Source organism: Pinus tabuliformis, chromosome 5_1 (assembly GCF_031772625.1).
Source record: "Pinus tabuliformis cultivar Carrire ecotype Pingquan chromosome 5_1, CPIR1, whole genome shotgun sequence".
Classification (NCBI taxonomy): domain Eukaryota; kingdom Viridiplantae; phylum Streptophyta; class Pinopsida; order Pinales; family Pinaceae; genus Pinus; species Pinus tabuliformis.
Genome location: NC_142305.1, coordinates 481,803,378 through 481,817,611, shown reverse-complemented (window position 1 = coordinate 481,817,611; position 14,234 = coordinate 481,803,378). Strand labels below are relative to the sequence as shown.

Below are 14,234 nucleotides of genomic sequence, written 5' to 3'. Positions count from 1 at the left end.
GAGGCGTACTTAAAGGATTAAAAAAAAAAAAATTCAATAAACAAAAACGAGCAAAAACATAGATTTAGAAATCATGTTAATTTATGCCTAGATTTAGAGACAATCAAGGTAGATTCATAAGAACCCCCCATCCAAAAACTAACCTATCATCAGGAGTAGACTCTTTAGGAAATACAACACCAGCTGAGGAAGTCACCATACAAGCATTAGAGGATAAACAAAAGTCAGGACAAAGGCTTACTCTCATCGAAAGGCAAACTTTATTAGCACATAAATCACAGAAGAAGCACTTTCCTAGATCCTCCACACAAGGAGAAAGTAGCACAGTGACCGCACAATCTTTCTTTAATCTCCTCTTTCAAACAAGTGACACTGACACAGAGGAACCTATTGAAATGGCTGAGGAAGGATATGGATCAGCACCAAATGAAGAAGAGTCAACCTTTAAGTTTCCTATACATGAACCACAAGAAGATGATGAGATCAAAATGAAAAACATACCTCCATCCATGCTACCAAACTTTTATGGTATGGCCTCCGAAGACCCAGATTCATTCTTGTTCGAGTTTGACATTGTATGTCGAACATATGGCTACACAGATGATGCCCGTAGGCTTAGACTCTTCCCAGCGACATTAAAGGCATCAGCCTTAAGATGGTTCATGAGGCTTGGTGAGCATGCGATAATTGATTGGGATGGCATGAGAAGAATATTTCTAAGGAAATATCAACCTTGTTGTAGATCCAAAGATTCCAAAGACGATATCTTTAGAATGAGCCAACAAGAGGATGAAACCTTGGAGGAATACTTAGAACGGTTTGTCTACAATTTACAAAAATCCAAACACCGAACTATGCCTCTTGATTTGATCTGCATAATATTCTTGAAAGGCATCCGAGAGGAATACATGGATGATCTTAACTTGATGGGCAAAGGTGACATTTCTGCCTTACCCTTTGAAGAAATCGCTGAGTTATGCAAAAAGTATTCAAGGAGCAAAGCTAAAATTGGAAAAAGAACCCTATCATCCAAAGTCACAAAATTTGCTTCAGCAAGTGTCACAAGGGCTGAAATAGGGAATCTGTTAGAAGAATTTAAAACAGATCTGTTAAGCACCCTAGGGAACCAAATTGACACTCTAAAAGCTAAGAAGAAACAAGAAGATGAAGATCAGATAATGGCTATCTTCTGCCCAAAATGTCGGAAGAAACATGCCTTAAAAGACTGCCCATTAGAAAACATCCAAGTTTGTGATTTCTGTACTGAACATCATGATATATTTAATTGTCCTAAATTTAAGGTTTTGCAGAACTGTAATATGGCAACTAATGCAGAGATGGAAAACGTGTATTACATGGGCACAAAGAGACCATGGCAGCCAAGGCCAACACCTCAAGGTATGTTTCCAAATCAAAATTTGCAATTTCCTATAAATGTTCAAATGTATGCTCAGAATTCATGGAATGTACCCATGCCATGGCAGCACCAAAATCACCCACAGCAACAGTGGAGACCATCTCAACAATACTCTCAATCCTATCATACATATCCTCAATCATACCTGTTATCACTCAGGTTGTTCCCTTTGACTCCTAAGGGAATACGGTCGAGGTAACCACAGACCAATCTTTGGATAACAGGTCCTAGCCTACCTGCAACCAGAGAGGGCTCTCTCTTTAGGATTTAGCTTTGTTTTAATAATCTCTAGGCTAGTTATGATGCACTGAATTTTTTTTAAAGTTTTGGTTGAATGATGTCTTCTAACAGCTAAAATGTAATATTCAGGAGTTTTAGTCCATTGGGCAATGGAGTCTGTGATTATGTGTTGTTTGAGGTATTGAGTGAGAGTGATGAAACTGCAGGGCCATATGGGTACTCATGAAACAATCTTCAAATTGTGGAATATGGACTATTTCCAGCCAGTGAGAAGGCAACTAAGAATATTTCACTAAGCTGGTGATATGGAGAAAGGAAATATCACTCAGGAGCAGATCAGAATTCCTGAACAGTATTTACCATGAAAGATTCAGTGTAAATGCGAGCAATTAAGAATTTCACATTTATAACTGATTCTGAAGAAGAACATTCATAACAACAGAGACTGAGTCAAGGGTGTTTAATGAACAAATCCTGGACTATTCTTTTTCTCTAATGCTAAACATATGAAACATACAGCATAAGTGGATTATGAAAGAACGAAATACATAATAACATGGTTCAGAAAACTTATTGTGACATGAAATAGCGCAGGAATCCTGTAGCAGCAAGCAAGCACACCACAACACTTCAAACAACTCAGAACTTCAGAAATTCCATTAGCTTCTTGTATTAAAAGTCTGAAATTACAGCATAGCTTCTTCAGAAGAAAAATCAACAACCCCAATAAGTTTATGCGTGGGGATATATATACAATCGTTTTACAAAATATCTTAACGATGAGTCATTTGCTCAATAACTGTCTTTACCAACTTTCAAAAATAGCAGATACAATAGTTATTGCTACTTTAAATGGACAATGAATGATTGTTCAGTTCTGTCAGAAATTCTTTGACTTTTGGAGGCAACCGGGTCGGTTGGATGCTTCGTATTGATTCTGAGTAATACGCCCTTTACTGCTTTGTCGTGGTGCGGCTATCTCAGCCTCGTCATCTGCATCTGTCGGTCCTGCTTTGGTGGCCAAATTTGATTGCTGAGTTGGCTCTGTCCACTCCTTTTCCAGTCAGAGCAAATATATCAATTTTCTGAAAATGATGACTTATGATCGATATACAAAAATTTGGTGAAAAACTTGTTTCCTCACAGCAGTGTTTGTATCATCCCGTCCACCGTTCTTGTGTAGGCAGTTGGTGTCTTAGGATTATGCCAAAATTCTCATCAGCCTCAGTATATTTGTAATAGTTTGGAGGCACTTCAAAAAGATGTTTGATCTCATTCATAATGAAAAATAAATTCTCTAGTTTGTCATAGAGACTCTGCCCAGATGGAGGCCATGTTTCCTCTGGGCACTTGCTGATGCAGTGATCTGGTTTGTGGCATATGTATTGACTCTTTTAGCATAGTTTTCATGAGATAGTAACCTTCCTGCACTGGTTACCAAGCTGGGAAGACCTCTGTTATGTAATGCTGTAATTTTATCAATGAATTTGTTCACCTATGTCTGCATTTCTTGACACCTTCTGTCCAATGTCTATACATGATTTCTCAAAGTAAGCACTCTCTTTATTAGTAAAATGGTATCAGTTCTGTTAGTGATACCCATTGCTGCCAGCTGGGGGCCAGTGCGATTGTTAAGGACATTGATCATCCTATTGGCTATTTCAGGCATATTCCCTAGAGATGCCCTTGCTCTTTGACTTTCTTTTTGGGCCCTGCTTATGAGATCCATATGTTCGTGGATAGTTTCAATATATTGCCACTGGTCTGTGATAGATTGACCGATATTGGCCCATAGGATTTTCTTGATTTCAACTACAACCTTGTCAAGAGAGAGCTCTTTCTCCAGTTCCTTTATTCTCTTCTCAAGAGCCCTTACCTCTCTTGTTTTTTCAGCTACACTCTGCTTTGATTTATCATACTTTTCTTCAATGGCAGCCAATTTATCCTTGGTCTCTTGTCGTTCAGCCATCTGTGCTTCTAAATATTCAAGCTCCTTCATCATGTTCTACATGCTTAGGCTGGGTCCCTGTTCTGGTGTTGTTGCTGGCGCTGATACTCCTGTAGCTGGTGCTGATGCTGAAGGGCCTGCCTCTGATGTTTGTCCGATGGGCGGAGCTGCTGCAGTAGTAGAAAGTGGCACACCTTCAGTGGATGCAGATGTCTATGCTGGCTGCATTGGTGCCTCACCTTGTCTTGTTTTTAGTGCTACCTCTAATGCACTCTTTGTTTCCATCAATCTCTTGTATAAACTCAGGAGTAAAGAAACTACATCCTGATCCTTCTTTTGCTCTGCCACCTCTCCAGTTTGAGGGTGAAGGGTAGCTGGCAGCTTGATATGCTTTCTCATAGCTGCTATGTCTTCATCTCTTTTCTTTAATAATGCTTGCACACCCCTAGGGTCCTTTGGATCATGACCCAACTCTATAATGATCTCTTCCAAGGACTTGATTCTGTTGTCCTTGGCTTGAGATGATGCATTTTCTAATTCAAGCTGAGCAGCAGTATTGTGTAAAGAATTTTGTAATTGGTGTGCCAGTAGGGTCTTATCAGCTAATGTGGAATATATCATTTCCCCGGTTTGCCTGTGTAGCTCAATCTGATCCAAGGGGTGGATATCTTTGGCAAAAATTTCCAGATTAGTTCTGATATAATCGGCAGCTGTTTGAGGTTGCTGCATAGTAGGCCTGAAATGACTAAGAGTCATTTTTTGTTCTTGAATGTCATAAGCAGACATTAATCTCTGCTGATTAGTTGGTGCCATTTTCAAGATATGGTTGTAGATTTGGTGTTTAAGGGGCTCATTCCTTTTCTTGATATCTATGAACTGCTGCTTGATGCTAGAGTCCGCCTTAGATCACTGCCTTGAAGAGCTCACCTCTGCCCCATGTGGCATGTCCTGTCCTTGCTGTAAGGAACTGGCCGATGTTTCAATGCTAGGAGGGGGCATATTATCAATTGGTCTCTCTGGTAATTCCTCCTCTGAAAAGGGATTTAGCCTCTGTCTTTTTTCACCTTGCTGGTCCGTTGAAGTAGTAAGAGGAGTGTCCTCTTGCCTATCCCTTTTCCTTGTTCTTTCCTCATTAGTTGGTGTTTGTAAAACCGATGATTCAACTGTTACCTCCTGCCTTGGATGGATTTGCTCTTGTGTTTGCTGTTTTTTGGAGGCAGGTTCCTTGGCTGTACCTTCCTGCTGCTCTACTTGTTGTTCCACATTTGGAGGTGACTCTTCTTGCTGCACTGTTTTGCCTTTAGCCATGTTTGCTGCTTGATCAGTTGTTTTGGCAGGTTGCTGGGGAATGGTGGATGAAGAGGCAGCTTCTCCACGATGCTGAGGGCCTGAAGACCAAACCTGTCCAAAATATTCCAAGTCAACTGCCTTTTCTAAAGTTTTAATGGCTCTTTCTGCTAATTCTTCTTTAGAATAATCTTCCACTAATCTGCCTTATTTCCACTCTAATTGGTTAGCATATTTTTCAACTTCTGGAATGCTAATGTGGTCATATGTAGCAAGCCTATGCCTGATTATTCTAAGGCTTATGAAATGGTTAGGGTCATAGGGTGCCCAATAGAAGCTTGTCTTGAGGTGGAGGGCTTTTAGCATTTGGTTTGCCTCATCCCAAGCTTCTTCCCTCTTATTGAAGATGAATGGACCCAATTGATGCTTAATTTTCAGCTGTGCCTTCTTGTTTCTTCTATGGAAGTGAATCATATCTGCATTGCCGAACTGCCTGAAGTATTCTAGTGCAAAGAGTCTCATGGGAACATACTTTGGTAGCCTATATGGTGCTAACTCACAGCCATATATCCTGATCACTATGTGGTCTTGGTAAAAGTACCAATCCCCAATGCTATAGTTCTTGGACAGCTGGAGGATTTTTTGCATATCATCAGTGAGTCTAGGAGGAGGGGAACTCTGCAGTAGTGACAAGGCTGGATGAATGAAGAGGTCAATAAACTCACAGTAGGTGTATGGTGAATAATGAATATGATGACAGACTGATGTCCAGAACATTACAGATCTTCGGTTTCCCTTTGCATCTAACTTCTTGAGGAAGAGAGGGAAGTTGTCAGGCTAATTGTACAATAGCAGATGATATATAAAGGAGGTGTATTTGAATACCCTCTCTCTCTCCAAGTTCATGAACTGTTCGTGAATTTTGCTGGCTATAAATGTAGCATAGTCATACTGGACAGCAGGGGGCTGTCGTGGGGTAAAAATGGATAGCACTACCAATGTTATCTCATCCCCAAACTCACTGGTCTTGAACCCTAGGATGGAGGATATTATATCTACTAGCAGTCTCCCTATGTCATTGAACCAGTCATGCAGATAAGGTGGAGGTTGCTGGGGTTGGTAATCTGGACGCATAAATAATTGGCCAATTCTTGTAATTTGTGAGTCGAAGAGCTTGGCACCCTGCTCTAATAAAAGCTGCATAGTAAGAGGAACCAGTGGCTTTGTAGGTTGAAACTGTAGCATTTGGTTGATGGCTTCAGGAGTAATATGGAATAAGACAGAGCCTGAAGGACTCAGAACAACCCTTTGATTGGGGTCATAGTTTGTGCAGCACTGGTGAATCAAGTCAGGGAACTCATTGACCTGAGGGAGATAGAAGATTGGCAAATTGGATTTCCAGATTCCCAGGAGGTTTGTACCATCTCTGTGCTTCTTTCTCAACTCACAAACTATTTCTATGTGGTATGTGATGCACCGCTCTACAGTTTCTCTCATCTGATAATCTCTGTCAGCAAGGGCCAACCATTCCAGGTTCTTGTGTGGGGCATTTAATGGTGCAATGTTTAATGCCACAGGGGTTTCCATTGTCAACTGATACTTGAAGTTGTGTTTGAACTTGATTTTCTGGGCTCAGCAATATAGAGCAGTGAATTTCAATGAGCAGGGCAATTTGCAGATGGGACAAGGCAAATTGGGGTGAAACTGAGATGAAATGCTCCTGGGAGAAATTCAACGAGCAAATGCTGGTACTAAGAAATGTTTTTTCGGTGGGTTTGTCTGGAAATGGTTTAGTTTCGCAAATGCGCCATAAGCTGTGAATTTGTGATAATTTGGCACAATGGGGGACCTCTGTAGGTGAACTTGGGATTACAGTGTGGAAAAGAAACTCCAGTTACTGAGGATTCCTAGCGATTTCTGTGTTTTCCCTCTTTTCTCGCTTGTTTCAGTGAATTATGCAAAAAACCAAGGCACGCAGAGGGAAACTGATAAATACCTGGGTAGAGTATGAAAATGGTGTTGATAGACAGGTGAATTCACGGCGCCAGCAGCGAGGGAGCAATCTTCGGAGTTGGCGGACAAGCAACGTAACCGCTGATGCAGGAGTACAGTAAGTATTTCGACGAAAAAAGGGGAAAAAACGACTTTAGCGCCCTTATATAAAAAATTTGGTATTTGGCGCCTTTTTTTTGGATGACGTTAGCATGACGTCATAAGTGGGGTCGGGTACGGAATGATGATGTGGCAGCCGATGAGCGACTCTACGTGGAGAGATGACAGGGCAGATAGCTCGGAGCAATGGCGGATGGGGCGCTAATGTGATGTTGAAGCAGCAATGACGTGGGGGTGACGTGGGAGTGATGTATGGTGGTAATAGGAGGGCGGTAAGTGGTAATATCAGACCGCTCATGGTACGGGTATGGTTTTGGCAGGAGGCCGCCCGACGAAACCCATGAGCAACACGCGTCCGAGCCCTGACGTCACCCTTCTGACAATTTCGGGCACTAACGTCCAGGCATCGGGGGTGGTCTGCTATCGTTGTGGGCTGTCGGATGGGAGGGCCCGGATCCGACGGTCGACAGGGCGCAGAGCTGCAAAGGTGATACGGTGGGTCCCGGCGGGGATTTTAATAATATTTTTTGTTTTTTGCGGTGCGGTGCGCCGGAATATATACTTTGGAAAATTGAACAAAAGTGGGTTTTTGCAAGATTTATACCATGGCGGGAATAATGCAATGTTGTAGGTTTGCAAAGCGGACAAGGGTAGGAACGGGTTATTAAATTAACCAAATGTTAATCCAATCCCCAATCTTTTAAAGTAACCCAAATATCAGAACCCTTTGATTCTGTAGGATTCTCCAAGCTTTGAAAATATGGCTATAATGCCAAAAGGGGGGGGTATTTACATACTTTTTTTTGGGCTTTTTTCATAATAGTGCTATAGTAGTAGGGGAAAAGGGGCACTTAGGGATTTAGATAATAGGGTTAGAAGTCAGTGTGAATTGGGGATGTGAAAGATTGAAAGTGAAGAATAGAGAACTAAGTTTAGTGATTAAACTTAGATTTTTAGAAGTAGATGGGGAATGATTTTACACAAGAAATGTGGCTTCTTTTCGGAGAAGAAGGTGAAAACTTGTCATGAAATTTCCAAGAAGAAATACAAGGAGGATTATTTAGGAAAGTCCTGAAGTCCTCCATGGGATGTTAGAAAGAGAGTCTTTGGGGGAAAACAGGGGGAGTTAGTCATGCTTCTATACTTTGCCTTCAAAATGTTGCATAGATACCTTTGCAACTGCTAACATATGCCTTCTTGATCAAGGCCAAAACTGAATAGGATCAGGATTCTGCAACTTCTGGCTACCTACCCAACCTAGTACCTAGCATTTTTTGTTACTTCAGGGAGCGTGCACTTAGACTTGCAAACCCTCATATGCTCTTTTCTTTTTGCTTCCCTCCTATCTAAAACTACGCTTATATCTTCCAAGGGCCCAGATTAGGCTAGTGGGCTCCTTCCTTTCTCTATCCAGCTAGTCATCTGTCAAGCTTGAACTGTTTGAACAGGTACTCATTAACTACTCTAAAACAAGCAATTTAAAACATGGCATGGCACAGCTTGAACTATTGATCCATACATCAAGATAGCAGTGGCATTTTGATTGGCCACTTTCCTGGTCTTTCTTTGGGGTTCATTTCAATTATTTTTTCTTTTGACCAGTTCATTTTCTTGCCTTTTGATTATTCTTTTAAGGCATACCCTCTTTACATTTTTTAACTTTTTGATTTGTCCACAGAAAATGGAATCTTTATATCACCAAAGATGAACATTTTTAGCACTTCCACTGTCAATCATGAAATATGAAACCCTATTGGTATAGGAGGCTAACAGTGGCTCCACTTGGGGATGACTTTTCCAGATGAAAAGTCAAGATCAGCAGGTCAGATTGCCTTCTGTTCTCACTCTTTTTGTAGTCTGAAACTTCCCATTTGTCAAAGACTATCCATCTGAATGCAAGAAACCTGTATGTAATACTCCTTAAGTTGATCTGCTGTGGAATTACAGCCCTGTTTTTGCCTTGCTTCTCTGATTGTTTCTTGTCTCCTAGATAGTTCCCAAGTACCTTCTCTTATTTTCCCATGACAAGGTGAATAATATTCATCAACATAGTGCAGCACCTTAGTTTTTCTCAAAATCTGCTTCATTTGGACCTTTATCTATCCGCTAAAAATAAACATACTAAAAATACAAATTTATGTACAATATACAATTGAGCAGTGCTTGATCAGAGGGGATCAAAGTAATGCTTAAGCATCCTCCCATTGACTAGGCCTTCCTCAGTGTTTGAGCCATCCAAACTTTTTAGAAAATAGGTGTTATTACCTTGTACAACATAAATTACATAAGGCCCTTTCCACAAGAAGTCAAACTTCCCATGTTTTCCTTTGTCCTCCCTTCTGGAATCCCATCTCAGCACTTTGTTTCCTATAAAGAAGTCTTCAGCCTTGGTTCTTTTGTCAAATATTATTTTGAGTTTTTCTTGCAGTACTTGGGTTCTTTCATAAACTTCTTCTCTTGTTTGCTGTAGATGAATTGTCTGATTGATCCTTCTTTGAATGTCATTGGGCTCAGCTTGTATTTCTTGCAGTAACTTGATTACAGGAACACCTAAAGATGAAGGAAACCTTGCTTCCATTCCATAAACCAGTTCATATGGGCTTGTACCAATGGATCTTTTGGTGGTCAGTCTATCTGCCCATAGAGCATTCACTAACTTCTTATGCCAATTCTTTTTGTTTTCCTCCAAAACTTTTTTGATGATATTGATGAGGCTTTTATTGGAAGACTCAGCTAGGCCATTGCCTTAAGGATAATAAGCTGTGGAATGACCTAAGGTCATATGATACTTGTGACAGAAATTGATCACTTTTTTGGACTTGAAAGCGGCAGCATTGTCTGTGATAATTTTGCCTGGACAGCCAAACCTGGACAAGATGTTGGTTTCTAGAAATTGTATGATAATGGAGTCATTGGCCTGCCTACAGGGGACAGCTTCTATCCATTTGGTGAAATAGTCTGTAGCAGTCAGAATCCACCTATGTTGGCCAGAGGATGGGGGGTGAATTTCACCAATAAAGTCTAAACCCCATTGCTGGAATGGTCTCTCAGTTGAAACAGGTTTGAGTGGTAAAGGCAACAGCTTTCTCTTCCCTTCAAAGATTTGACATTTGTGACAAGACATTACAAATTTTCTTACATCAGTAAACAAGGAGGGCCAATAAAAACCAGCCCTTAGGATTTTATCAGCTGTGGATTTCCAGTATAAGTGTCCTCCACAGTCACCTGCATGAAATTCTTTGAGGACATTGTCAGTTTCATCCAATGTTAAGCAATAAAGTAAGATTCCTTCATGATTTCTCCAAAACAAAACGTTGTCAATAATACAAAATTTTGATGCTTTCATTTTCAAGAACCTCTTTTTAGTTTTGGACAACCCTGGAGGAGCTTGTAGGTTTAACAATACAAAACATATATCAGTATACCAGGGGGATTGCATAAAGGCTTGGTTGATCTGTGGAGTCGCCATCTCCTGTTAGTTGTCCAATTCATTAATGTCAAGGGCTTGGAAATTGGTTTCAGCCATCAGCTTGGCTAAACCTTGTCCTTTTATCAGTTTGGTAGGCTTGATTTCCATGTCGTATTCTAAGATTTTGGCAATCCATTTGCCCCTCCTACCTTCAATTCCTTCTTGGGTCAAAATGTCCTTCACTACTGCATTTGGGACATAGGAAATGGTGTGGGAGTACAGGATATAGATTCTAAAGTCTTTGATTGCTTTTACCAGTGCATAGGCTTGTTTTTCCATAATCTGATATTTCAAGGGGGCATCCCTAAGGGCTCTGCTAAAAAATGCAATAGGTTTTTCACAACCTTGGTCATCGTTTTGTAGCAGAACAGCAGCAATTGTATGCTCAGAAGCAAAAGAAAAAATGATGAAATCTCTATCAAACCTAAGGCTTGTTAGGACTGGTGTGTTTGTCAATGCTCTTTTAATATCCTCAAAGGCTTGTCTAGCTTCCATGGTCCATTTGACCTTGGAGTCCTTTTTCAGCATGTTGTTTAAGAGTCTTGTGAGCTCAGCCAAATTAGGAATGAACCTTCTCAAGAAGTTGATTTTTCCTAGAAAGCTTTGTAGTTCTTTGATGTTTCTTGGATGTGGTACTTGTAGGATGGCTTGAATTCTATCTGGATCGATCCTAATACCATCTTTTGAGATTATATGTCCTAGGAGTTTACCTTCCTCTAGCCCAAACAGTGATTTTTTTGGATTTAAAGATATGCCATATTTTCTACAAATTGTGAAAACCTGCCTCAAGTGTTCTAAGTGTTCTTGGTCTGATTTTGAGAAGGCAGTAAGATCATCTAGGTAGACCACTAGAAAATCATGAATTTCCTTGGCGAAGGCTATATCCATTGCTCTTTGGAAGGTGGCCCCTGCATTCTTAAGCCCAAAAGGCATTTTGACATATTTGAAAGTTCCCCAAGGTGTTGTGAAGGCAGTTTTGTCTTGATCATCCGGGTGTACTAGGATCTGATTGAATCCTGAGAAACCATCTAATATTGAGATCCTAGAGGCTCCCACTACCCTTTGCAGGATATGATCCATTTTTGGTAAGGGGTAATGGTCTTTGAGAGAGACTTTGTTTAAATTTCTTAGGTCAACACACAGTCTGATTTCTCCTGTCTTTTTCCTAGTAGGCACTAGGTTTGAAATCCATTCTGAGAACCTGATTGGGGCAATGATTCCTGCTTCATACATACGTTTCACTTCTTTTTCAATGAGGGGGAGGAGCACAGGGTTGACTCTTCTAAGTTTTTGTTTGAAAGGCTTTTGGTTTTCCTTTAAAGGTATGGTGTGCTGGATGACTGAGGTATCATAGTATTTGAGGTCCTCATAGCTCCAGGCAAAGACATCTTGGAACTCTTTAAATAACTCAATGTACTTCAATTTCTGCTTAGGTGGTAATGCTTTAGATAACTTTATCATTTTGGGATTTTGTGTAGTTCCAATGTTACAATCTTCAATTTCAGCATTCAGTGGTTGCATTTTTGGTTTTCTTGAGATATCATTTAAATCAAACAGGTCCTCCAAAGGGGTTAAACCTGTGGGCAGAAAATTATCTTTTAGCTCAATTACCTCTGCTTCTGTTTCGGCCAGTTCATCTTCATCTATTTGCCTCAAATTTTGCATACTTTCGTTGTTAAAAGTGGTAGGGTGCAAAACCAGATTAGCTGTTTCAGCTGATATATTTTGTGTAATAGTGTGTGTGGGTTGTTGATCATATCCAGTGATTGAGTCAATGTTAATGCCAGAGAATTCCTCTTTTAGAGTGAGGAAATTGTTTATCTGAGTGTCACTCTCAAAGACCTACCAATTTTTTATGTTGTCCGGAACTGCAGGTCTATGTTTGATTTCAGCAGTGAAAGTATGATTGGGTTTGAAAGGCAGCTTGCAAGTGCTGGCAAAGGTTGCCAAGCTGTGAGCATGTAGATTGAGTTCTCTAGAAATTTTAGTCAACTGTGATTGTGAGAAGGTATCAAGTACCTGAATAGCTACTGCCTTATATGCTCTCAACCTTAGATCATTCGTGGTAAAGTTTCCTTTGATTTGTTGTATGATTAGATCTGAATCTCCTAAGATTGAAACTTTGGTTGCACCCAAATTTTTTATGAGCTTGAGACCTAACAAAAGGGCCTCATACTCATCCATATTGTTTGTACACCGGAAGTTTAACCTGTATGCATGACCCTCAGCCTGGTCATTGCGCATATTATGGATCCAGACTCCTGCCCCAGCTCCTAACTTGTTTACAGAGCCATCAAATTCTAAGTACCATAAGGTTTCATGATCAAGACTTGGATTGAGATTTTTAGTAAGTTGGATCATGGGCAGATTGGTTTCTTGCAAGTTGGTTGATACATTGTGTTCTGTTGTTACCTCAGTTATGCCTAAAGTCCTTTGGTCTTGGGGGCACATTGTTCATTTAATTTCTCTGCTTCTGCTGCTATTAATAGTTCAGAATAAGCCTTGCTGCAGATGTCAGCATTGTAGAGAATAAATGAATCCATGTCAGAGTGTATTGAATAGATTGGGAAGTTTTGGGGCTTCTCTTGACTGCTTACCACATATTTCATTAATGTTTCACGGTATAATCTCTTTGGCTGCCCAAAGACTGAAATGGTTGCATAGGACATATCTAATTGCAAAGATCCTTGGAGTTTGGCCCCCCAGGATCTGGACAAGAGCATACCATACTTAGGAGGTATGTCAGCTACCACTACATCCATCAAGATTGTTTTGGTTGGGTATTGGACCAGGGAGACACATAAATCTTTAATCAATCCTAAGCACCTGAATTGGCTTGAATCAAATGAGAATAGATCTTTATAAGGTCTTGTGATGTCTAAGTCGAGTTTTTCCATTACAGATTTGGGCATTAAGTTGTGTGAGGCCCCAGAATCAAACATTGCATTGTGTAGAACCTTATCATGAATGTTTAAACTGACATAGAAGGGTGGAACCCCACCATTTTCTGTTTTTCCATTAACCTCGGGGCCAAACAGCAACTCTGGTTGATCATCTAGGACATTCACAACATCTTTATTGTCTGATACTTGGAGTGACTTGTTAATTTGCTGTATGTATACTTCATGTTTGGCCAATTCCGAAAGAGGAATTGATATCTTTAGCTTACTTATTTCTGTTTCCAAGTTAAAGGGCTTTTCTATTTGCATCTTGGCATTAAGTGCAGCAGGTTTTTCTTTTTCAGCTGGGTTGTCAATAGTCTTTTGTTCATGGTTGGCATGATTTTGAATGAAACTGGTACCCTGTTTGTTTCCCGGGGTGGTATCTGCCTTTGCCTTTGCGAGATGGAGTGGGGATGGCTGGTTTTCAGGGGTCTGTTGTTCTAAAACATCCTCCACTGTGACTTCTGTGGTGAGTGAGTTTGAATTGCCAGCTGATTGTGGAAGAGCAGTCTTGTCATTTGTCTTTTTTGGCTGCTTATTGTCCCTTGGTTTAAGAGGTTCAGGTACATCTATGGTTCTAGTCCTTAGTTTATACTGTTTGTGTACCTCATAAATAGCTGCATCATAACCTTCTCTGAAATCAAATGATTCTCCTGACTTAGTGTGGAATTGATTGTTATTATAAATGTATTGATCTTCTTGTGTTAAGAAGACTTGATGTTCACTGTCCAAACCCATTAGATTGATGTGAGGTTCCTCAGTTGGTTCATTAGATGTTGAAGCCTCAGCATAATTTTCTTGGAAAGGAGGTCTGACATG

General features: G+C 40.4%; 1 pseudogene; it reads right to left on the bottom strand.

The window, feature by feature from the left end:
* Positions 1-3,670: 3,670 nt before the first annotated feature.
* Positions 3,671-14,234, bottom strand: part of LOC149165606 (alpha-amylase 1-like) — a 180,569-nt pseudogene continuing 170,005 nt past the window's right edge.